Source organism: Periplaneta americana, chromosome 13 (assembly GCF_040183065.1).
Source record: "Periplaneta americana isolate PAMFEO1 chromosome 13, P.americana_PAMFEO1_priV1, whole genome shotgun sequence".
Lineage (NCBI taxonomy): Eukaryota > Metazoa > Arthropoda > Insecta > Blattodea > Blattidae > Periplaneta > Periplaneta americana.
The window spans coordinates 28,638,577-28,665,717 of record NC_091129.1 but is presented as its reverse complement, the minus strand read 5'-3'; the positions used below and the strand labels follow the sequence as shown (position 1 = coordinate 28,665,717).

At 35.8% G+C, this 27,141-nt stretch overlaps 1 protein-coding gene across 7 annotated transcripts in view; it reads left to right on the top strand.

Moving 5' to 3' along the window:
- Positions 1 to 27,141, top strand: part of sand (sandman) — a 1,680,707-nt gene that overhangs the window by 59,892 nt on the left and 1,593,674 nt on the right. Inside the window, exon 2 of one of the 7 annotated variants that reach the window (XM_069842969.1) lies at positions 21,891 to 22,049. The exons of the other annotated variants lie outside the window; for them this stretch is intronic. The gene's annotated coding sequence lies outside the window, so the exon portion shown is untranslated. The remainder of the gene's footprint in view (positions 1 to 21,890; positions 22,050 to 27,141) is intronic. 7 annotated transcript variants of the gene reach the window in all.

Below are 27,141 nucleotides of genomic sequence, written 5' to 3'. Positions count from 1 at the left end.
TCACAGCATAATCCGATAGGTAGCGCACATGCATGATGGGTAACATTGTCACGAGGGATAAATCCTCGAACGGTATAAGCCGAGCGTTAGACATTCGTTCTTGTTACAGTGATGAACTGTGTAGTAACATCATAGATGTTTATCATTTCAAAACTTTGCAGTGTTTAACTAACCTCTCCATAGTACAACTACAAAACTTGCTTTAAAATTTAATATAAATGTTGTAGGTAAATTCCCCCCCCCCACACACACACACAGGAGTGATTTAGTTTTTGCCACATCTGATAGATGTTATTGGATGTAAATGTAATTATTATAAACGGAGAACACAATCACGATAATGCAAGAACTGTATCAAGTTTTCTAGTAATAATAATAATAATAATAATAATAATAATAATAATAATAATAATAATAATAATAATAATAATAATAATCTCAAATTAATGTATCATTCTTTGCGTCTGTAAGAGTTGTGCGGCATGATTATTCGTTTTATTATATTTTCTGTGACGTTATCTCTGTACTAATATTGTTATTAATCTACTGCTATATCAATAATATTTTGTAAAACGTTTCTACATTGTCGCAGTATATAGGCGGAACACTATGTATGGACCTATCATATTATATATGTGGTAAATCAAATATTGAATAATTATTAATTAGCAATAATAACTGTATATCGAAGTTTTTCATACTGTTTTATTTATAACTTCATGTTACTGTTTTGGTACGGTCCATTAAACGTTTGTCATAAACGCAGAAAATAAAGCCTTATTTTTACCGTGTGAGCAAAACATGTGTGATTCTTATCTGTTGCCTTCCATACAAGATAAGACATGTCGCTGAGATGACCTTGTACAATGCTTATACAGTATTTATTACGAGCGTATCACGACCGATCGTATCTCACTCGAGGGTACGACACTCGACCGAGTTCAAGCGAGCGATTTAACTCCAATGCAGCACTCTGACGTAAACATTTTGACCATGTGGACATTTTGATATGAACTATTTGCCTTGTGGACATTTCCGGCGGTGGACCTTTTGGGTTGGACGATATAGTGCAGGACAATATGGTGTGGACATTTTTGTGCATTGGACATATGTCTGCTCTCAGACGAGGGAATACCGCTGCTTTGAAGTGTGCAATTTTGGGCGTCACAAGCGTAGCTCAGGTGGGAGGCGCGTTTGGCTAATGGTTCGGACCTGCGCTTGGATTTGTCAATTCCCGCTTGGTCTGATTATCTGATTTTTGTCAGAGGTTTTCCACAACCATAAGACGAATCCTCTCCCTGAACTAGCAAAATACGATCTCGCTAACACCAATTCTATCGGTGCCAAATAACCTGCTAATTGATAGAGTGTCGTTAAATAACTGAGTAAAGAAAAGAGCATTTTTGGGCTAAGGTGCTAGAGTTTGGAGATGATAATAAAATATCACGCTAGCAGCTTATGTTTGCCGAACGCTACCGTCTAAGTCAGCGATGACCAAAGCGGGTGTAGTGATTACATCGTGTAATCACAGACATTCAAACGGGTACGAGGAGCTTCCTGTACATTCCTATGTACTTCATTCACGTACTGAAGGTAAGCAGTGGCGGTATCATGTCGCTCTACAATCTCTGTCTCTACAAGCAGTAAGAGGTGATTTCGTAAAGAATGAGAAGGAGAACTTTTTTGTTGTTATGTCGGACAAAATGTAATATGTTTCCATTGATCAACGGTTCAATTAGGAATATATAGAAACATTGTCATTCTGAATAATGTATTATTATTATTATTATTATTAATTAAATTTATTTCATTATGTTCGTACCGATTCCTACCTAATAACTCTGAGTATAATTGTGATAAAAAATGCGAGCAATTTAAATTTCGAAGCCTGTATGCCAGACGTCATTATCTCGATTACTTATTCTTATGTAAGGTCCTTAAAGGTGACATTGATTGTCAATCTTTCTTAAACAGTGTCAGCCTTCGTATTCCTATGAAGGACATGAGACATCACAAACTCTTCTATATTAGAAATTCTAAATCTTCCTCGCCGGTCTCCAGATGTATTAAACATGCTAACTTACATGTAGGCGATTTCGATCCATTCAATGTATAGAAGTATTGTAATATGGCAATGTCTTTGCTAATATTATTGGCATAATCCTTATACACAAATTGGTAGTACGAATCAACTCCTTTCCCTAATAATTTATAGTTTTAATTCTTGTAAATTAATTATTGTAATCTATGTTCTTTATTTTGTTGTTGACACTAGTATTTAATTTGTGCCATAGTTGTTCATTTTAATGTGTTAATTGTATCACTGTGCTGGACTTTTATTGGCCAATGGCTGTTGTCCAGCACATAAATATCAATAAACAAAAATACAAAACAAATTATTATTATTATTATTATTATTATTATTATTATTATTATTATTATTATTATTATTACTGACCACTAAGTATGTGTTTCTATAATTCTTCTGTACTTGCATGAATATTGATATTTTTAGATGTTCTCCCTAGAAGGATAAAATTATTAGGTTTTATCTCAATTTAAATCTTCTTAATATTTAGATGAGGAAAAATATTTATTAGTTATTCATTTAATGATAATATTGTAGAAAAACTGATTCATATTATGTGCTAACGAACCGTTAAACGCCAGGAATTGACATGTCTTAAATCATAGCCGGGAAGAGAAAGATGACATAAATAAATGTAAGGAAGTCAGCTACCTAATGGGGTTTGAAATATCTCGTGCTCTAAAGCCTTTTAATAAAACAGAATTTCTCAAAAGAGTAATGATTAAAATAGCTTAAATAACTTGTCCATTAGAAGTTTTTAATTTTGAAAAACTATGAATTTCTCGACCCAAGTATTGGGAGAAGAATTAAAAAAAATTCTGATTATATTCAAGAGGAAGGTTAAAAAGGAAGCAAGAAAAATCATATTTTATTCACTAGCTCTTGATGACAGCAGTGACATTACTGATACAGCAAAGCTTGAGATTTTTATCCGCGGGATTGATCAAGATGTTAGTACAGGAACCACCACTGGTTGTAGTTTTCATGCCAAGTATCTTTCCTCCGTCTCCGTACTTCATAGGCTGTCTGTCGCATGTAATCACTGCAGCTCGAGTTTTGGTCACCGCTGGTGTAAGGTGTAATCACAGTCTAGTATATACAGTCACGAAGCTTGAGTTGTTGAGGGTCTAGGAACAATAGACTGTGCCGGTAGGCCTACTATTTTTCATTGTCTGTCATGAAGTATTGAGGCGATAGTAGCGATTCTAGTGGTTAGCAACTATATATGGATGCATATTCCCTGGGTATGGAGCTTCGTGACTGTGGTGTAATGCTGCAAGCCGAAAGATCGCGGGTTTGATTCTCTTTGGGATCGTGGGTTTTCCGCATTGATCTAAATCTTCTCGTCGCACAATGATTGTGTGGTTAACTCAGCTAAATTTTGTTCAGAGTAGAGATGGGAACGATATATCGGTTTTTATGAAATACCGATATTTTCGTTTTGATATATCGATATCGAAATTTTGATTCAATATGTCGTATAATATATCGGTTTTCTCGTAAATGTATCGTTTTTTGTATATGTTTTTCTTTTTTTGGAATTATTATGAACAACAAAATCCACACTAGTTAACTTCGATAATTCCCTGAGAGATGGAGTTAATGAAAGTGGGCAGTTACATATATATAATTTATTTCAAGAAATAGTCTGCCCAGGCATCCTGGGTTGCCAAAAACACAGAATAACACACATATAAGAATAGTAATGATTACAGTAAGATAGATGAGCCAAATTTAAATGTGAACTAGGAGCTTAAGTTTAAGAAATAATAAATTTGTACATATATTTGTAACAATCACACACTAACGAATAGAAAAGGGGGGGGGTATTATGATATTCCGTATAAATGATTTTTCAGAATTGCCACAGACCCTTTAATGGTTGAAGTAATTATTTTTGGAATGATGTCATGGATTCCAAATGTTTTGATAGTGTTTACAGTTGATCGTGGGATGGTGCCCCTCGCTCCGATCATTAAACCATGTACTTCCCAGGTGCCTTCCATCTGATATTTTTCTCGAAAATACGGAATAGTAGGCTCATAAATTTGTTGTTTTTCTTTGTTGACCTCGGATGGTTGGGTCTGGCTCATCTCAAATCTAACAGTTGGGTCCAGTATAAAGCCTTTACTATTAGTCTTGTCTAGAGCCACGATGTCCGCTCTTCTAATTCCGCCGCCTTCAGACGCAACGCAGTGCACCTCTTCATGGACCTCGAAGGATTTGTTTCTAAGGGCTTGTGCTATTAGTTTTCGGATGTTATGATGGCGTGAATTTCTCAGGAGTTCTCCATGCTGACAGGATCCTAGGACGTGTGCTAAGGTTTCAATCTCGTTGCAGTATCTGCAACGGAAACCGTCCAAGGATCTCCCATGAAGACTTCTCACTGGTGCTACGTTAGCATTCATCTTAATTGCGTCCCGCCATTCAGAGGAAGATAGACCCTCCTTAGAAAAAATCCATTTATTTCCGGGAGTATATTCTTGAAATAAAATAACACCTTTTCCTTTATGTGGAAGCGCACACCATTTGTCGTACTCTTGTTTCCTAAGATTTTGTCGTAGTTTATGGACATTGATGTTACTTATATCCAGATCTTCAGGTGGAATTTTTAACTTCCTGGAACATACTTTCTTTTCTGCTGCTATGTTCCTTGTAGAAACGACAAGAGGATTCGAGGTTCTCAATAATGTGTTGCAAATATTGAGATGCTGTAAATATGCTTCCCGTTGAGCTTTGAAAAGGCTGAGACCCTTATATTTACGTTCGGTGTACAACATCGCGTCGGGCGTGTCTCCTGGCAACATAAAATTTCCTTCACCGAACTTTTAATTAACTTATCCACATCTTCGAGAAACCGGTCAGAAAGCTGGTGAAGGGGAGCATTTTGAAGAGGATAAACAAGTATAGGCCAAATATACATATTTAAAACATTGAGTTTTTGTTCTGGTTTCAGAAGATAAGTAGATGTTAAAGCTTGGATCAATGCATTTCTCTGATAGGCTAGTCTGTAATTCGAATTCAAACTGTTTTAATATGCAGTACCAAATTCAAAATGCAACTTATTCGAACGTGAGACTAAGACGGGAGGTTTATCTACTGTTTGAGTATTAATGTCCTCCAAGGCAGCAGCAACTGCCACTCTGAAAAGGAACCGTCTGACTTCAAAACTTTTATTTCTATGTTTTGAAATGGAAAGAGAAACAAGGATATAATACTGGTTTGAGATTTGTTTACGGCTAGGATTTCTATGCACAACCTAGTACTGACATTGTTTTCTTATTATATATATTTTAGTACATAAAAATTCTATCGCCACCACCACCACCACCACCACCACCACCAATGTTTGGAATGTTGGAGTGTAACAATAAATTGCAATGGATACTTACTATAGGATTGTATCTAATCACTTGTGAAGTTTGTTGAAACTTGTAACGTTCAAAGTACTGTTTACTTACATTTAAAAATGATTAATTTCTCATATAGAAAAGAGCATTATATCTGTGTCCTGGATTGAATCCTATATAAAATTAGAATAATTGAATCGTGAATTGGAATAAACTGATGGGGATTCTAAAGAAAATTGGCGTGGATTGGAAAGAGAGAAGGCTTTTCAGTACAGTAACCTATAAATGAAACAACGAGTCAAAGGAGAAGAAATTTAATATCAGAAGCAAATGAAATAGGGAGAAGAGTACGACAAGGATGCCCCTTATCACCTACCCTGTTCAACATCTTCTTCGAGGATTTAGAGAAGAACTGTTTCCAGAACATGGGAGGAGTGATAGTAGGAGGAAGAAGAATAAAGTGTTTAAGATTTGCTGATACGGCGTTGTTAAAAGATACTGAAGGTTAAGATACTGAAGCTAAATGACAGCTTTGAGCAGTATGGAATGAAGATAAGTGCCAACAAGACGAAAACCATGGTCACAGGAAGAAAAGTAAAGTAAACTTACGAATTATAAATGAGGCAGTAGAGCAGTTGGACAGCTTCTAATACTTGGGATGTACTACGTGGTACAGTCATTAAGTTCTAATACTGAGCGCATAGTGGCGTTGTGGTGCACTATAGCGCATAAGTGGCGCCATGGTATGATACCTTGTCAGTTAGTCTCTCGACCCAACAAGAGACAGTTGAGTGCATGCACTGTAAGCAGAACTACGGTCTTTGTTGTGACGGTGATTTGAATGCGCGCGTCGGAACTCGAGTATGTTGCAGTTTGAGCAACGGGCAAACGTCACGTTCTGTCAGAAATTAGGCGAAACTGTTATAACCGATCATAACTGGAGACAAAACATGGTGTTTCCTTTACGATCCGCAACTGAAGCGGCAATCCGCCACCTGGAAAAAGCCATTATTTCCACGACAGAAAAATCCGCAACAAGACAGGTCAAAAGGCAAGGTGATGCTTAAACAGTTTTTTTTTTATTCAAATGGAATTGTTCACATAGAATTCATCCCACAAGGTGCAACTGTAGACAAGATCCTCAACAAAGAGATTCTTGGCCGTTTAAGCAATTCAATTCGTCGTAAGCGTCCTGAGCTTTGGCATAGGAAGAATTGGCTGTTGCTACACGACAATGCCCCTGCACATCGCTCCATCCTTGTCCAAGAGGAACTTGCAAGGCAACTGGTCGCTGTTTGCCACACCCTCCGTACTCACCTGATCTCGCACCATGCTATTTTTTTCTCTTTCCCCTCATGAAATCAATCCTACGAGGGCGTAATTTTTATGCGGCCGAAAAGGTCATGACTGCCACAAGAGAAGCCGTACGGCATCTTCCTGCCAACATCTTTCAGCAGTGTTTCCAGCAGCTACACCAACGTTGGCAGACGTGCATAGCGGCCAACGGCGACTATATTGAGGGAGGATGTCGATCTGTTTAAGTCAGGCTCCGCCAAGTCGAGTCAAGATCGCGAGAGGGCGTACAGGCCTACTTACGGCTTCTACTGCGGGCAGTACACTTGTACACTGCAGTCTATCAGTGGTGGAACCTATTGAGGTCGCTTGGGGGCACCGGTGCACTGCATTTTGCACCAGGAATATTTATGTGCTAAAAACATGAACCTTAGCAATGTAATGGATGTTGTTATGCGAACAATTAATTTCATAAGGTCTGAAGGACTCAATCACAGGGACTTCAGGGCACTGCTTGATGGTATTAACAGTATGGGGATTTACTCTACCATACCGAGGTAAGGTGGTGAAGTCGAAAAATTCTGGAACGTTTCCTCGCACTTAGAAATTAAACTGCCTTATTTATGGATGTACATGGGAAACCTGTTAGAAGCCTTGGACATGGAAGAATACATAAGAATAATGCAACAGTTGTGCGAAGTTTCGAACGTAGATTTGAGGATATTAGAGATCTTGAACAACAATTTAAGATATTTGCAATATCTTTTTCAGTGAGTGTCCTGGATATTCCTGCTGAACTACAATTAGAAATATTTGATTTACAAAGCGATATTGAGCTAAAGGATAAGTATCAAAACAGAAAAAAGTATTAACCATTTCTATACTTGTTTTCCACGAGAACGGTTTCCTAAACAATACAATCTTGCTGCAAGAACGTTGTAAATGTTCGGGACAACCTACGTGTGCGTAAGACTGTTTTGTTTAATGAAGTTTACAAAGTCACGTCACAGAAACAACTAAGTGATGAACAATTGAAAGCATGTTTGCGATTGGCTGGTACTAAAAAAATAGCTCCGAGAATTAAATAGCTGCTTACTAACAGAAAACTGCAAAAATCGCAGCGGATCTCTGATGTTTAAGAAAAAGTACTATTATTAGAGAATTGTATTTGAATGACAACGTTTGTACTGTTGTTTTATTTTGTTAATTGAATTGTATAGCAATGAGAAGAAAACAAACAGTATATTAATCTGTATAAAAGTGTATATTTTGTTTTGTTTCATTATTGTGCAAACATGCAAAAATTTGTTTCGTATATAGTTAACTGTACAAAATTGTATAGAGTACTGTTTTTCAGTATAGTGCAATTAACAGTGAAAGCGTGCTTCAATTAAAAGCTGAAATTAATTTACATTCTTATCACAAATTTGGTTCAGATACAAGTTGTCAGCTCCGCCACTGTGGAAGCAGCTACACTTGCCCGCAGCCGTACGTCAGGGCTTGAGGGTTTGTACGTACGCACGAGAGTGTAGTCACTTGACGGTCCCTGGTTTAAGTGTACGCCGTATCACGCGGCATCTTCTGAGACATCCAGATTCTTGTGGGTGCCTGCCCTCAGGCGTCAGTGTCAGAAATTAATGACTGTACCACGTATAAGCAGTAACATGAGCTGCTGCCAAGAAGGCAAAAGGAGAATAGTAATGGCACAGGAAGCTTTTAATAGAAAAAGAAGCATCTTCTGCGGACGTCTAGAGAAAGAACTAAGGAAGAGTCTAGTGAATTACTTGTGTGGAGTGTAGCATTGTATGGCGCAGACACATGGACAATACTACGAAGTGAAGAAAAGCGAATAGAAGCATTTGAAATGTGGATATGGAGAAGAATGGAGCGTGTGAAATGGACGGAGAGAGTAAGAAATGAAGTTGTGTTGGAAAGAGTGGATGAAGACAGAATGATGCTGAAACTGATCAAAGAGTGGAAAAGAAATTGTTTGGGTCACTGGTCGAGAAGAAACTGCCTACTGAAGGATGTACTAGAAGGAATGGTGAACGGGAGAAGAGTTCGGGGCAGAAGAAGATATCAGATGATAGACGACATTAAGATATATTGATCATATTTGGAGACAAAGAGGAAGCCAGAAAGTAGGAAAGACTGGAGAGTGCTGGGTTTGCAGTGAAAGTGGTTCCCTTGAGCAGAATACAATGAATGAAGAGTTCACGGGAAAAACGATGAATGTCACATTTCTGTTAAGGATTAGATAATGATTTGATTGAGTCTATAACTGCAAGGTGTAGTGCTGTTTCTATAGGAAATAAAGGAAAGGATTGCTGTATTCGTGTGATAATTCTCCTTTTTAACGTTTTAATAAGAACAACATTAAATTTCGTAGTGATCCATTGAATTAGATAATGACATCAACCTTAAGAAAACTGTGACGTTCATCGTTTTTCCCGCGAACTCTCTCTCTCTCTCTCTCTCTCTCTATATATATATATATATAACAAAGAGGGAGGCAAAAATAGGAAAGACTGGAGAGTGCTGGGCTTGCAGTGAAAGACCAGCCCTCGTGCAGAATACTTTGAATGAATGTATGTTTCAATATCAAATACTGACTCATATAGAGTTCACTTAACACTTTCCCATTGTATCATTTAAGCACAGTCTAGTATATATAGTCACGAAGCTTGAGTTGACTAGGGTACGTACTAGGAACAATAAACTGTGCCGGTACTATTTCGCATTGTCTGTGATGAGACGATAGTAGCGATCCTAGTGGTTAGCAACTATCTATGGATGAATATTCCCTGCGTATTGACCTTCGTGACTGTATATACTAGACTGTGCATTTAAGCTCATCTTATCTCCACCATAATTTTTATTTTACATTTTACAGTTAATCTTTTGACTGTTGTGTTAATTTCAATGCTAATAAGGAATAGGCCATTAAAATTTAAGTAAGTTTATTGCAATAAACGTACACCTGCAAATGTAATTGAATTAGTATCTATTAATTTGCTAATGGATTAGAGATATATCGTTAATACGAGACTCTACGGATAGCACCGGCTCCCCTCTTGGCGCATGCGCTCTGCTTTGTTGATGGGTGGGAGGGAAGAGTCAAATGTTTTTTCGCGCCGATTCTAAGTGGTATTTTTGTGCTTGTTTTGCTGTGTTTGTTATAACAGAAAGTTTTAGTATTTTTATGTTTGTTAGTTTTATTATATATGCTTGCGTTTGTGGTGAAAACTTTGGGTACGGTACAGTAATTTAAATAATAGAAAGTTTTATTACCTGTTTTTTTGTTTTACTACGTTTGCTTACTATGCTTGCGTTTGTGGTGAAAATTTTGCGTAATTGAGATTTGTTTTATTTCACGTATTGTTATGGTTCCACGCAGTTTTTGTTTATATAATATAGTATAAATTATTGACATTAGGCCTACATATTTTATGTTTCGTTTCGTAACATCGTGATTTGATTTTGGTGTTTGTGCAGTTAACTTTATGAGTTTATATTACATATTATGTATTAGGGCCTATAGGTAATAGGCTCTAGACTAGTGAATTTTTATTATCCGATGCAGTGAACATAATTACAATTTAAAAAATGATATAGATATGCGTGTGGAAAGAAGTTAGCTTCTGTATGGAGGCACGTGTTGTATAGGCTTAATAGGGATATTGTATTTTATCACGCACCGTACCATATCACCACAAAACTAAAGACTAAGAAATCGTGTTGTGAATGATCAGTTCTTTTACATGAACATTTTAAATCCAGCTTTGAAAACTACGGCGTCATTCCTAGGTACGTGCTGTATTTTGTTATTTTAGAAAATAAGCATATTCTAATATGCCTTTAATGACCGTGATTCCTATCTTAACATTTACAGTATATATGACGTAAGTTCGATTACAGTAAACATAAACACTTAGATACTGTTAGTACCAAGAATTATTTTATTTGCCATTGCAAAATAGATTTAACTTTAAATATCACTAAATTTATTTCGCTATACAGTATGCAAACCTAATACCAAACACCTACTTCCCACAGCATTGCACTTCTGAATAGAGATGGGTAAAAAATAACACAACAGTTATTTTGGAACTGTTCCGGTCTCGGAACTGTTGCAAAAATGAACAGTAGGTCGGAACCTCCTGTTCCGAAATAACAGTGTTCCGACTCCGAGCTGCTCACTTGCCAACTGTTGCGGGCTCGCAGTACCGCGTGGCACAAGGTATGTTCCGACTCCCTCGGAACTGTTGCAAAAATGAACAGTAGGTCGGAACCTCCTGTTCCGAAATAACAGTGTTCCGACTCCGAGCTGCTCACTTGCCAACTGTTACGGGCTCGCAGTACCGCGTGGCACAAGGTATGTTCCGACTCCCTCGGAACTGTTGCAAAAATGAACAGTAGGTCGGAATCTCCTGTTCCGAAATAACAGTGTTCCGACTCCGAGCTGCTCACTTGCCCAGCTGTTGCGGGCTCGCAGTACCGCGTTGCACAAGGTATGTTCCGACTCCGAGATAACAGTCGGAACGTCAGAGCTTGTTCCGATGAACGGAACCGTCGGAACTGTTCCGGGAAAAGAACAACTTCGCCCATCACTACTTCTGAAACATCTTTCTTCACTTTCTTCCACCAACAAATTGCAAGATTTAAATGCCCGGTTATAAAGCTAACTTTAGTGCGCATGCGCCAGCCGAGAGCCGGTGCTGTCCGTAGAGTTAGAGATATATTTTATGCAATATATATCGTTTATCGAAATTAGGTTTGCAATATATTGCAATATCAATATATCGTTATTTAAATTATTTGCTCCATCTCTAGTTCTGAGAAACAGAGTATGGTACATAGTAAAAGTTTCGAATTCTTTGCCGCTCAAATAAGGGAAATGCTATAATGTAACCTACTTGGAATGTTATTAGATGAGAGATATTGTATCCACATGGACTGCGTCAATAATTCTAAACCAAATTATATATTTAATTACAGAGGTAAAAGTCTTTCTTAATTTATTACAACAATTGGATGTGTTTGATCTTACATGCGACTTCAGATTTTGTAACAAGGAACTTTAAAACATACAGATAATACTACATGGTCGAAGTGTGACGGATTTAAGTGTGTAAATCAGACGTGAGAGAGCTCTCACAGTTTCTTTGTTGATGTTCCCTGGACTTCATTATTCATGCAGAAGTAGGAATTGTAAAACAGCGATTGTGTTGTGAATTATTAACGAACGGCATCAAATGTAAAGTGTTTACAAGTGGAAAAGGTAGCACAATAGAATCCCGACATGTGGAACAATAAAATGTAACACTTTTTAAGAGGCTGTTGAGTTTAATTTCTAGCATTTTTGTATTTCGGCCCATGTAAATTAAATGGGAAGTTAAAGAAAATACATTCGGCAGATATGATTGCGTAACTGTAGGCATATACAGCTTTAACCGTAAGTAATGTAATTAATTTAAAAGGGTTATTCTTTTAGTTATTTCAAAAAAATAATTTTAGTACAATTTTGCTCCTTTGTGCTTTCTTTTCGAGATAAAAAATTATTTTATATGAAATATTTCAAAGCGTATTTTGAGAAAGCTACTAAATTAATTCCCAGTACAGTCAGCCAATTTTTAGAGAGCAGTGTATTATGGTAATAAATAATTAAAATAATTTTAGTTTTGTCCTTTAACCCATTTATGCCCAGATTATTTTTTTTTAATTTTTGTTTCACATATCATATTAAGTGAGTCAGAGGGACGTTGTAAGCATGAGGAACTATGAAAATACTGATATAGTTACTTCGGTAAAAATTTATGGGGTGGGTCGATAACGACCCACTAGGCACTTCCTCGAGAATTTCTTCATTATAATGTTTTGATGTTTTCTTGTTTTATTTATGCTTTTGCATAGTATGCAACTTGTTAAATTTATAAGTAATGTATAAAAAAATCATTACCATATTGAAAACACATATGATATTTTTTTAATATTTATTGAATAATTTCCCTGAGAGCTACAATAACAATCGCATATATTTTACATTCACAAATCTGAAAGAAATAAATAATTTGAAACACAATAAATTATGGTACATGACATAAGGTCCACACCTGTGGAGTAACCGTTAGCGCGTCTGGCCGCGAAACCAGGTTGTCCGGGTTCGAATCCCTGTCGGGGCAAGTTACCTGGTTGTGGTTTTTTCCAGGGTTTTCCCTCAACCCAATATGAGCAAATGCTGGGTAAATATTGGTGCTGGACCCTGGACTCATTTCACCGGTATTATCACCTTCATCTCATTCAGACGCTAAATAACCTGAGATGTTGCTTTTACATTGCCACAAATCTTGTATCGCCGTCTTTGTTGTTGGGCTATAATTAGGTGCCCACAGTGACCCTTTCTCCGGTGTTCTTTGATGGTATCGAAGGAACGAACTCCTCTTCCACTCTTTGGAGAAGTGTCATATTTTAGGCTTGCGTTATTTCGTGGCCGAAGGCGAGTGCGTCCAAAGGCTTTCCATATGATCGACTGACTGAGAAGCCAAGCAATGTTCATGCACACCTCTAATAACCACGAAAGTAATGGTGTGTGCCGTGTTTTCCAAGTAGATCAGAAGTATATACTCCACTAATATTACAATTATATTTACGGAAAACATAAGCCTAACGAACTTTGATTTCCTCTTCTTGTAAAGGGGCTACTTCATGTTCATTAGACGTGATGCTCACCTTTATTTCTTTCTCGCTTTGTTCTACGTGTCGGTGGTGGAGAATGCTCAATTTCATTGCTGATAAGATCTGAATCTTTTCTAATATCGGTGCCCTTTCCTCATTATAAGGCTGGACAATGTCTGGTAGCTCTGTCACTAACTCTGCTGCGGCTTGTGTTGACCTCGGTCGGAGTCCTTGCAATTTTCATCTGCAGAATCTGCATCCGTTATCCTCAGGCAGACCAATGAATATATCTGCTCGTATTTTGGGATTTCGGAAGGATCAGATCTCTCTAACTATTCTAGAATTTAGATTACTATCAGACCAGTGATTGTGGAAAGATGGAATAATTGTGATTATGGAAACTGTAATGAAGGATCTTAGTTTTCAGATGGGGCCAGTAAGGAGCTGTCATGAAGAGAATAAAAAGCCAAAACGGGGTCATTCTGATTGTTATTCACACCCGGCTCTCATAGGTGTCGATAGTGCCGAGAATTATGAACTGCTTAGTTCGTCAAAGACTATCCAGAGTGCATCCCAAGCGGCGAGATATAACATTACACAAATAAAACAATGTTGTAAATGAAAGCGATAATAAACCTGAGAAATTTTGAGAAATGCTATCAGAATTATCATTCCCAAAATCTCTCCTAATCCTTACACAAACTTCTATTGAGGCAGTTGTTCGTAAAAACATCACTCAAAGAAAAATAATCAGAAAACAAAATGATTTCATAAAGAAAAGCTTTGTAAAAGGTAATTCTCAAATAAGTGCTTAGTGGGTCGTTATCGACCCACACTAAATTTTAAGCCCTACTGTACAGCAAATAGCGTAAATATTGACAAAAACATACAAGATACATGTTCTCCTGAATATTCTTGGCAGGAAACACTGATTGTTAATACAATTCACGGATTGAACAGAGTTTTTACTCACTTTTTCTTCTCCAAGGCAGACGGTAGTTACGTCATATTTGTTCGGCAAGTTCCCGCGCAATAATAACGTGATCTTTTGGTTTCCCGCGGGTTCCACAAGTGCACTGTACCTTTGTGCATCTAAAAAAAGTAAATACGTAGTGTTGCCTAGACTAATTCGCGTGAAAAATAATTTTAATCAATGGGTCGAAAACGACCCACCTGGGCATAAATGGGTTAAGTGTGCAGAAATTTGATCCCAAGAAATGTAACAATTTAAAATTATTTTCTGCACATTTACATAAAAAACTGAAACTCTTTCAATCATTTATTATCATAATACACTGCTCTCTTAAATTGACTGAGCATATTGGCAATGAATTCAGTAGTTTTGTCAAATTACGCTTTCAAATATTTCATTTCAAATAATTTTTAACTCGGAAAGGAAGCAAAAACGAACAAAATTGTATTAACCTTCTTGTTTGAAATATCTCAAAGAATAACTCCTTGAAGTTAAAGACATCACTTACCGTTCACTCTGTAGGGTAAACATTGGTAATTTCGTGGCAGTGGTTATTTCGTGAAACTTTTCATTTGCTCTTTTGTGAAATAACCAATGGTGTTACGACATTAAAATATTCGCCAAGGGATTGCATATGTTGTCCAGTTTCCAGAAACATACAGCTAAGCTTTGTGTGACTATTGTAGTTGCTTCAGTGAGCTTTTATGTTTGGAGAGAGCAAGTTTGCGTCGACTTCTTAGGCGTACAAATTTTGTGGATGTTTGTAATTACAATACAGGCATATTACTAAAGATAAGCATATGATATATGGTACAAAGATTTATTGTATCTTCATGAAATTTTAGGAAATGTTTTTGGAATTTTAGATACAGCTGTAGTCGCCATATAGGCTTAGCTTTACTGATAGAAATCTTAGCTGTTTGTGGCGAAATTTTTTTGAGCATTAAGCGTTACTTTTTATACTATTTTAATAATTGCATTACAATACGAATTTTAGAAATCTGAAGATAAGATGTGATAACAAAAAAGAAAAGGGAGACGCAATGAGTTCAATGTAGCTTCTGTTTGATTTGTTATCATGCTAAGTGCCAATCATAAGTGCTACATGACTTACTTGCAAGAATTGTGATAGAAGATGAAACATGGCTCCACCATTTTGACCTGAGACAGAGGCAGACAATGGAGTGGCATCATGCAAATTCACCAAAGAAATAGAAATTCAAAAGTACACCTTCGGCAGGAAACTTATGGCTACTGTGTTTTTCGATTCAGAAGGACTCTTGCTTGTGAACATCATGCCATACGGAACCACCATTAATTCTGACGCGTATGTTGCAACTCTCAAGAAACATCAAGCTCGACTGAGTCGTGTTCGACCACATCGGGAGAAGCTGGATGTTCTGCTATTGCAAGACAACGCACAGTCATATGTCAGTCACAAGACCACAGACCAGGTCAGAAAATTCAGATAAACAACACTGAAACACCCGCCTTACGGTCCTGAACTGGAACCGTACGATTACCATCTCTTTGGTAAACTGAAGGATCACTTCGCGGAACGAGGTTAGAAGATGACTCCCTTGTGCACACTGCTAAAGAGTGACTCAGACGTGTTGGTACAGACTTTTACCGTGCTGGTCTACAGGCCCTCGTTCCTAGGTTATGTAAGGCAGTTGAAAGGGACGGGGATTATGTGGAAAAGTGACATTTTGTTCCTAAAGGTTGCATCTATATTCTGTGAAAATAGCAAAGCTGTAGGATAAAAATATAATGTTTAAACAAATGTTACGCATTACTTTTGGAGTTACCCTAGTAATATAGGCTATAGTAAAGTCCGTAATAAAAGTGTTCACCCTTTCAGGGCAAAGAAGATCCCTTTTCAATTTCAATTTTTATTTTGAATTCATTCTTATATGGTGTTGAAACGTATTTCTATGTTTTCTTGCTATGAATATTAGACGGAATTACCACAGTCTACTATATACAGTCGCGAAGCTCAATATGTAGTAAAATGCAAACATGGGTAGTTGCCCACCACTAGGATCGCTACTATCGTCTCATCATCGCAGATCTCTCTCCTAGCAGCCGACAAAATATGTTACACTTTCGTTGTCGTGTTCTTTTGGAAAAAATTAACACCTTCCTTCCATTATTGAAATATTAAATGCATAAACTTAATTTATTATTTTAATGAAGTATATTAAATTCCACCATAAACTCGAAGATACCTGCAAGAAATAAGTTAATATAATTTTTGTCTGTGCAAAACGAACTGAAATTTACTATAATAGCTTCACTCATTCAAGATTATAGCGATAATTAACTATGAAACCAATAAATATTAATTTGCATTTCTCTTTACAACAATAATAATGGAAATATGAATTAATAGAGTAACTTACGTGTACCGGTACTTGTAGTGTAGGCTTACGTAGTTAACAAAGTGGGATGAGGTTAAGCAATAATAATCACACCAGAATTGGAAATAAAACGTGATCAATAAATTTTATTGTAACAGACTTTTTCTACGTCTCTAGTAAAGCAACAAATAAAAATAACAACAAAATTAACAGCTATAATTAAAAACATATCCTTTGAAGAAAAAAGTAGGCCTAAGCAATAATAATCCCACCAGAATTTAAAATAAAACGTGATCAATAAATTTCATTAAAACAAACTTAATTTTTCTACGTCTTTAGTAAAATAACACATAAAAATAATAACAAAATTAATAGCTACAATTAAAAATATATCCTCTGAAAAAAAAAAGTAGACCTAACCTTTATTTCTCTGGAAATTTAGCAGCCTAAGTGACAGAACTTTAACCGGTATCTAATGTCCTTTCGGTTAGACTGAAACATTTCATTGTGAAATTTAAGGATATAATGTATTCTAACAGTCACAAAGAACTTCAAAATTAAGAGTTTTGTTTCTGCACGGCATTCCTGTGGAAACCCAGGAACCTTTCTGAATCTTTCGGAAATCGTAAAAAGGATAACTCTGGCCTCTTTCTCTTACTGTTGCTACAATTTATAGCACTACAAATTCTCCTCCTTGTCCCATATTATTATTCCAATTATTATATTTTATCCATTAACATTTTCATTATAACCAATAACGAACATTTCACAAGCATCAATGTGAAATACGCAACGAGCTATCACTCGACAGAAATACGACACAGTTCAAAGTCAAACATGGACAGTCTATTGTTTCTAGTTGCTAACCGCTTGGAGCGCTTTATCACGAGATTTGCAAAAAAAAACACCTCAAGCTTCGCGACTGTATATAGTAGACTGTGGAATTACTGTGTTTGAAGTCTTGTAACAATAAATGAGAATTTCATTTGACTTTAATGAATTTTTCCACAATTCTGCTATCTCTCACGAAATTATCAATGTAATATCACGAAATTACCAAGGTTATCACGAAATAACCAATCTTTTGCTTAAGTTGTAAAAGTTGTTTTTGGCACTTGTTCAAGAACGTGTCCAATCTTTTATGTCTCCAGATTTGTACAGCAAATTATCGTCTTTTAGATGAAAAATTGGAATAAGGATATATTTACACATTTGCATTTTAAATTAATTTTCATGAAATTATCACGAAATTACCAATGTTTACCCTATACATTGTAAGGTCTAGTTAATGTGTAATTATTATTTCACGAAGTATGGTCGTCAATAACCACATGACTGACACTAGTGTAATATTTCTAGGATGATTATGAAATAAGAAAGCTTTAATCTTCAACAAAAGAGCAAAATTGTACATCACTTCGGGTTTTTTATTATTTATTTCCATAATTGTATTGCTTAATGTTGAAAGGGGACTTAAAACAAGTTTTACATTTTACAGTAGAAGGAAAAACTATCTAGATGCTGGAAACACACGAGGGCCAAAAATATAATTTTTCGAATGTGTATCTTACAAAGTTTTTTCTACATAGCACAAATTTACATTAAATAAATATTTCAAGTTGGAGAGATTATAAGATCACGATTTCACTGCCTTCTAAACACAGAACCATTAAGAAATACTTTAGACTTGTACCAGTGCCATTAACTCAGAACCATTAAGAACTAAGTATTCATGGAATTACAACCTGTTTGATTCATGATCACGATTTCATGGCCGTCTAAATCGGCCATATAATCAACAAAGCGCTAATAAAAGTTGAGTGCTACATCTTATTGCAATTACTTGAGATGTAGCTTCAGAATAATGGAGATAAAATGTAAATATGAATGTGAAATTTGTTACTTATTTGTGTTACGTGTAATATTTGCGTAATGAATGATCAAGGTAATGCATTAATTTCTTATTGAGTGAAGTCTGTACATTGGATATTGCAGTGCGGAAAATGAATAGGAGTGTGTAAAGTGATTACTTCTTTATGCACTAGTGTTTTAAAGGCTAACTTTACACACTGGTAGAAAAAAAAAAAACTAAATCTTGGTACGAAAATTTAAACAAATATGACAAATCTTATGCTAAAGTTAAACAAAACTCCAATTACACTTGTAACAACAATTCAAATACACAAAGCATTTCTGTTAACGATAGTAAAATTTATCCAAAAATGCCAAAACTATTCTACACTTCAAGAAACATTCAATCAAAAAAATAACACAAATTAGATAACGTTACCGTACACATTATAACAAATAAGTAACTGTAACGTTGAAATAATTCAATATAACAAATCAAATTTTGCTACTTATATATGATGTTGCTTTCAAGCAGCATTTTTACTATCATGAATTTCATTATCTGTATGACTAGCATAATATCATCGTCTTCTGTGGCCGAATTAATAAAACTACAGTATATTGGTCTGAGGTGACAACACTATTTCCTAAACATAATTATCTGTTCAATTTTCAATTTGTGTTCTTTTGTTTTGTGTGTTTTTGGAAAATATAATTTCAATTAATGTTCCGCCATAAATGTTGTAACTAAAACCTTGTGCATCCCTCGTGTTTATCGTACAGCTCGTCCTCCCCCACACGTTACCTGCATTTTGTTTAAGTTTCACTGTGCCTAAACGAGACGCTCTACTGTATATCAACAACATAGTCTAGGATCTTTTACCTATTCCTGCAAGAATTTTTTAATCGTTACTTTGAATAATTAAATTTTCTAAAATCTTTGATTAAGATAAAAATATTCCCTAAAGGAAAAGATCCTAGTTTATGTTGTTGATGTAGGTCTTTAGAATACTTGAAGCAAGTAAAACATAGGTTTGGAAGTAAATCCCGAAAATACAAAGTATATGATTATGTCTCGTGACGAGAATATTGAACGAAATAGAAATATAAAATTTGGAAATTTATCTTTTGAAGAGGTGGAAAAATTCAAATACCTGGGAGGAACAGTAACACATATAAATGATACTCGGGAGGAAATTAAACACAGAATAAATATGGGAAATGCCTGTTATTATTCGGTTGAGAAGCTTTTGTCATCCAGTCTGCTGTCAAAAAATCTGAAAGTTATAATTTATAAAACAGTTATATTACCAGTTGTTCTGTATGGTTGTGAAACTTGGAGTCTCACTTTGAGAGAGGAACATAGGTTAAGGGTGTTTGAGAATAAGGTGCTTAGGAAAATATTTGGGGCTAAGGGGGATGAAGTTACAGGAGAATGGAGAAAGTTATACAACACAGAAATGCACGCATTGTATTCTTCATCTGACATAATTAGAAACATTAAATCCAAACGTTTGAGATGGGCAGGGCATGTAGCACGTATGGGCGAATCCAGAAATGCATATAGAGTGTTAGTTGGGAGGCCGGAGGGAAAAAGACCTTTGAGCAGGCCAAGACGTAGATGAGAAGATAATATTAAAATGGATTTGAGGGAGGTGGGATATGATGATAGAGACTGGATTAATCTTGCTCAGGATTGGGACCAATAGTGGGCTTATGTGAGGGCGGCAATGAACCTCCAGATTCCTTCAAGCCAGTAAGGAAGTAAGTAATTATTAGCCGTTTTAATATCCTCAATAGTCTTTTAAAAAGTGTAATGTACTGTATGTATATTAAGCATGAAATGGTTTGTTCATTTAGATTTTATACTCTCTGAAATATTAAAAAAAAAAAAAAATAAATAAATTTCATTAATATTTTGCAGGCGAATAATATACCTCCCCCTTAATGTTCTCTTGGTATATCATATCGATGACTAGTATTTCTGTGTTACTTAATTACGAAGCTAAAGGAAATAGAGCAAGAAAACTGGACGTCCAAATACTTCATGAGCTATTACACATTTCTGTTAGTCACAGACTGAGAGCTAAAAGAGCAGAATTTATTGAAATATGTCTTGCTTTGTAAACAAGGAGAACAGCTTGTTAAATGCTTTAACAAGAAACATTCCCATAGCTGCAGTTGTGACAATGTTTTGATGTATATACTTACCAAAAAGGAGCTCTTCATTTACTGTACTTCTTGAGAATAAATATACAATCATCTATGCAGTGTGATTGAAAGTTATGACAACATGGAACTACTCCTACAAAAAGTGAAATGCGAAAAATAGTAGTGGTTTATCTGGGGAGGTTTAAAAGTTGTCCACAATGTGCCGTTGTCTTGAGTACGTGAAGGAGACTCGTGGTACAACCGCTCACTTTATTACAGTCTCCATCAGACTGTTGACGTCGGCAACCCTTTGACACTTCTAGTGTGAAACGCTAACCGCGTGCTTGTTATTTTACGTGTGTGTCCGCGCCAATGTCGTATTTATACAGAGTGATTTATATAGAACTGACACATTTCTTTCATTAATTGTTTCAAAACGAATTGTGCTAGCGACAACTTATTTTGGGAGATTATTTACCTCTATAGCAAATGTTGTCCGGCGTTGTCAAATCCGGAGATCTCGGTGGCCACAGGTTCCTGGAAATTATTCGGTCGTCACATAACCGGATAAATGGAACCATGCTTCATCTGTGAACCATGTGATGGACAATATGGCAGGATTTTGCACAATGAATGTCTGAAACCAACAGCAGAATGTTCTGGAGTTTCGATTTCTTGTCACTAGATGCGCAGATGTTTATGATTTATTCCTATTGTTGGCAGCTGTTTTCGACATTTTGTGTCAACGTGAAAATGCAGTACACATTAAATCAACGACTCTTCCTTGTGAAGCAATACTGGATTACGAATTCAATTACAGCTACTCAAAGGGCATACCAGAGAGAATTTGGTGTTCGCAATCCTCCCAAAAGAAACACAATACTGGGACTGGTAAACAAATTGGAAACAACTGGATCTCTGGTGAGTGAAAAGGGCAAGCATCGTTCATCTAGGCTTCCCACGGTTGTTGTTGACGTAAGAGCACGACTGGAGCAATCACCCAAAAAATCATTAAGACGTTTGTCGCAGGAGACAGGGTACACCTACTCAATGTGTCAGAGAGCCTAAAGCCATATAGGGTTACGGTTGTTCATTAGCTACAGGGACCAGATACGGATACAAGATTTAATTATTGTCGTTGGTTTCAGACGTTCATTGTGCAACATCCTGCCATATTGTCCATCACATGGTTCACAGATGAAGCATGGTTCCATTTATCCGGTTATGTGACGACCGAATAATTTCCAGGAACCTGTGGCCACCGAGATCTCCGGATTTGACAACGCCGGACAACATTTGCTATAGAGGTAAATAATCTCCCAAAATTCCTCTACATTTTAGGTATAATAAGTTGTCGCTAGCACAATTCGTTTTGAAACAATTAATGAAAGAAATGTGTCAGTTCCATATAAATCACTCTGTAGTTCAGTTCAGAAAATAATGTTATTAGAAGACAGTGGATGCGGGATGACTTAAGGAAAAGTGAAGTTGTTTCGTATCGGAGTATATGGCACGTGCCGCGTCGTCCGTCTTTTGTGTACCTGGTGAGTACAGCAGCGTACATAACGAAGAAACTCCGGTCCACATTTCGTTGCAATGCGTGCAGTTGTGTTATCCTGCTCAAGTATTTAGTACGCGTTGAATAGTGTAGTGCTGATCCATTCATAATGTCGAAGTCAAAACGTTAAATTCTCTCAGAGATACGAAATGCAATTAAGAAGTATGAGAGTGACATTTTATGTATTAACGGAGACAATATCGTGTGTAATGTATGTAAAATTGAAATAAAAACCAGAACAACTCAGGCTATAGAGAAACATTGCAACAGTACATCGCACAGGAACTGCGTTGAAATGAAATCTGAGGAACCATCATTATCATTATCATCATCATCATCATCATCATCATCATTTAGTTGTGTGGGTCTAACGACACGTGCAACATGACGCTCAGTACAAATATTCCTCTAAAGAAATTGAGTGATCCCCAGTTTGGAGTTTTTTTCTTCAGAAATTCTCTCGATACAAAAACTGTTTAAGCGATAGGCGAAGACGATTCAGCTTCGACAACTTACGAGAATATAATTATCGTCGTTTACTGCAACACTGGTAATTGCATCAATGATGATGAGGATTGAACTTGCAAGGTATGTACTACAATACGTTATTTTTCTTTTCCTTCTGACTGTACGGAGATACAGTAGCATGTTGATGTCTGTTTACGTTTAAAACCTGTTGAGCCAATGGTCTGAATGAAAAAAAAAAATGTAACATATAGTAAATGTGCACCTACATTCTACGATAAGTCATCCCGCATCCACTGTCTAGTTATTATTTATTATCAGAGCTATGAACTTCGTACCGATCCCTAATGTCCTATTCAGGGTACGATCAACCAGGTGCGACGTCATTGAAGCATGATAACATAGCTACCTAGTACTCATAGACATGGGAATATTGCCTTGACGAATTTGTTTTCCTTTCCATTGTACTTTACTGTTTCTTGAAAACAAAGACCTATGGGACATTCGTAAATGCACAGTTAGTTACATAATTATGTTCATGTACAACAGGGACATTATTTTATTTTTATTTCAATTTTTATTGTACCTGAATGTTTGTATGTACTTCACTTCCACCCCTTCTAGTAGTAAACTTCTACCCGTTCTCCACACAGAACCAAGGCCATATATGGAATCGAAATCGTCTTACGATCACAGTATACAGTACTCAGTGAGTATAGTACGTTCCAGAAATATGGTCGCATTTTCCAGTGAATAAAGTGCATTCATTATTGAATCATATTTTCGCACAGGTACTGTGCAAGTTTGGTTACATAGCTTCCCGGTTTCCCTCACAAGTAACTACTCGCCCCTCTGTAAAGGCTAGGTGGCTGGGCTGTCAGCTCTTTTCTGAAAAGATTTGCTGTCAGAAATTGGACGTCTACGTAAAATTATACAACTGTTTAAATAATTCAAATAAAAGAGCTTCGTTAAGTAACTGTCATGTGATCCCCCCCTTCTACAACTCTGAGACATAACTACTTGGACGAACAGTAGATAGCAATCTGAGTAAATTTATCTGTGCGAATCAGGCAGAAGTGAAGATTGAATTTACAATACATAAGTAGGGCACACTGTTATCGCGTAGGTACAGAATTATTTCAAGACGCACAGGATTATGGCCCCCCATATCGACTGATGCTTCGCATTATTTCTTTTGGAGTTAATGTAAAATATTGTGTTTGTTAAAAATCCTACAACAATAGAAGAATTAAATAATTACATTCCAGAAACAATAGATTCAATTTGAGAAGATGTGATTAAAATGTTTTCGATAATTTCACTCAGTACTTCGACAACTTTGATAAACCAATTTTCTCTAGAATCTAAGATAAATGTCAAACTTCTTAGTTTTTATTAATGCAATCTGAAATATATTAAATGATATACTTATTCTCTTAAGATTTAAAAGTACTTTAAATAAAATTTGTTCTCGTTTTAATGTTCAGGAACTCGAACTGTTAGGCTAGATTTAGTTGTAGCTCTAGCAAGAAAAAGAAAAAAAAAATGCCTTTTATTACTACGCCTCGGAATAGTAAAGTGCTGGTTTTGAGGGAAGGGAAAATGGGTCAGATGTTGGAGGTTGTGGGAGGAGAAGGGAGGTTGAAATTTCGTTTTCTCGAACTTTGTTGAGGAATCACCTTCAAGTGAGTTCCTGCCTGCCAGTCTTCTCTCTGCTTGATAAATGAATAACGCTGAAAATCCATCCACCATTTTGGACAAGGGTACTACTGTAGGCGTACGTTGCACAAAGAGGCTACTCAAGTTGTCTGTTCCTATCTCAGATGACACAATCCGTTTCACACACTTTAAATCTCGTAAGATTTTTATCCCACACTCGTATATTGAACTTCTTACATTAGTGAAGATTAATGGTCATTTTAGAGATCGCACAGTCATTCTATTCAGGAATATATTATATTTAATATAGGTGTATAGCTCGTTTCCTGAGGATTTTTCTTTTGACTTCTCTTCCCTGGATAAATTCCGCATGCTTGGTAGCAGAAAACAATTGAAATAGAGTAAATAAACATCTGTAAAAAATCACTGTGTCTTTCTTGATCAGCTCTCCTATTTTTTGTTAGAAGGTAAAATAAAAAAGTAGAAGAGTTAATTTGTCTAGTTTTAGTTTATTGTTAAGGATCAGGCTTCAGAATGGATTAAAAAACAATCATAAATGATATTTTAAGCGTTAAAATAGTGACAAAAACGAAATCAATGAATCTGGTAATTAAATTCATGATAGGGGAGACAGTTGTACCTTGGATCACTTTTCAAACTTTATTTATTTATTTATTTATTTTTTCATTTTGGGAAATGAAAATTTTTAAATGAAAAAATACGTGAAATAATTACTGAAGATTCCTTTACAACTTCCTACTGTTATTTTCCTGTTTTACAGATCTATTAAGGATGAAAAAAATAAAATGAAGGATTAAGATTTTAATTTCTATAGGAGCCCTAACTGCTTCAACAGCTTTCTTCAAGGCATCGGGCTCAATTGGGGTCCTCTTAATGGGTTAGGTACAGCTTACAGCAGTAAAATTTTAGGAAAATATTAAACATTTTTTTCTCTATCACTGTATCTTGTACAATAATGAAAATTGGTACAGTATGTGTAAAACACTGTCGTTCTGCTATATGGAAAAAAATATTTTTACGATTTTAAAAAATTTATATATATATATATATATTTTTTTTAAATTCAAAACGGTGGCAATTCACTGTGCAGTGACGAAGCGTTTCCCTCATGACTCATAAACTTATTGACTTTCTCATGTTCTCTTTTTTATTTTATTGCTGAAACTCATGTTTACAATAGCGTGCTCTTTTATTTTGTGTTACAGGAAAATACTGATATTTGACCATTTTTTAAAATGAATTTATTTTTTATCAGACAATCTATGAAAGGTAGGGAAGTGATTTTGCATTATATTGTAGATATGACATGAATTGATACACACAAAAATCACGTATATCCCCCACATTAATATATGGAGCCGAGACATTATCTCTGACCTCAAAACATAAGAAGTCAACTACAAGCCATGGAAATGAGATATTTAAGAAGAATAGAAGGAAAAACTAGAAGAGATAGAATACGGAACCAAACAATAAGGCTAGGTCTGGGAATTGATCCTCTCGTAGAAAACAAGGTGCTCTATAAGATAATTGTGAACCGTATACTGTAGCTAATCAACTAAAAATTTTAATCCCTGTTGGTACTGCAATAATTATAGTAGCTGATGTAAAATATGCTCGTGTATCAACATCCATTCCGATCAAATAAAATTATCACAATTAAGGTGGTTTGGACATCTGGCTAGAATGAACAATGATAGATACCCAAAAATAGCGTGGCAAGTTAGAATGGAGGGAAAAAGACCTAAAGGAAGACCGAGGCAGACCTGGGAACAAGGAATCCAAGATACCATGCGGTAGAGAGGGATCTAATGGAAAGAGGCAAGGTCCATTGCTCAGGACCGTGACAGATGGAAGGCTCTTTGTAAAACCTCCTCACCAGGTGGTAGAAGAGGATCGACTAAGTCGTAAGAAGAAATACCCACAAAAAATTTATCACAGAATGTTGGATACGTTTTGAGTTATGAGGAAAACGCTTCATCACTGCACAGCGAATTTTTAATTTTGAAAAAAAAAAAATATATATATATATAAATGGATTTTTAAATCGTAAAAATATTTTTATCGTATAGCAGCAGGACAGTGTTTTACACATATCAATTTTCATTATTTTGCAAGATACAGTAATGGAGGAAAAAATGTTCAATATTTACCAAATTTTACTCCTTTAAGGGGAGTGGATGGTAATTTTGAAAACTTTTTTCCTATTTGGTGTAAATTATTAATTTTTTGTGTTTAGAGAGCTCATAGGTGCGGCAACTCAACCAAATATAAATATTTTGAAAAAAAAAAAAAAAAATATTTGGGGGGGCCCAAATTTGAAAAAAATATACCCAATGCAGGATTGTACTAAAACCGATATATGTAAACCGTTTTTAAAGATAGATTCAAACAGTTTTTGCAATGTATTTGCAAAAGTATGTTCTACAAACTGTCTGTAACAGACTTTTGATATTAGTCTCTACGTTTGTAAAATAAACAATTAAAATTTAGTAACAATTTTCTGATTTCCTTTCTTGCAAACAGACGGACGTATTTTTAAAATGAAATCAATTACTAAAATTCTGTTACAGAGAAAAGTTTCCTAATAGTCTAAAGAATGTGTGTTCTAAATTTCTTGCATGTATGTTTAATAGTTCAGAAATTATATCCATTTTGTCTGGCAATGTGGCAAAAAAAAATGAAGTTACTGGAAA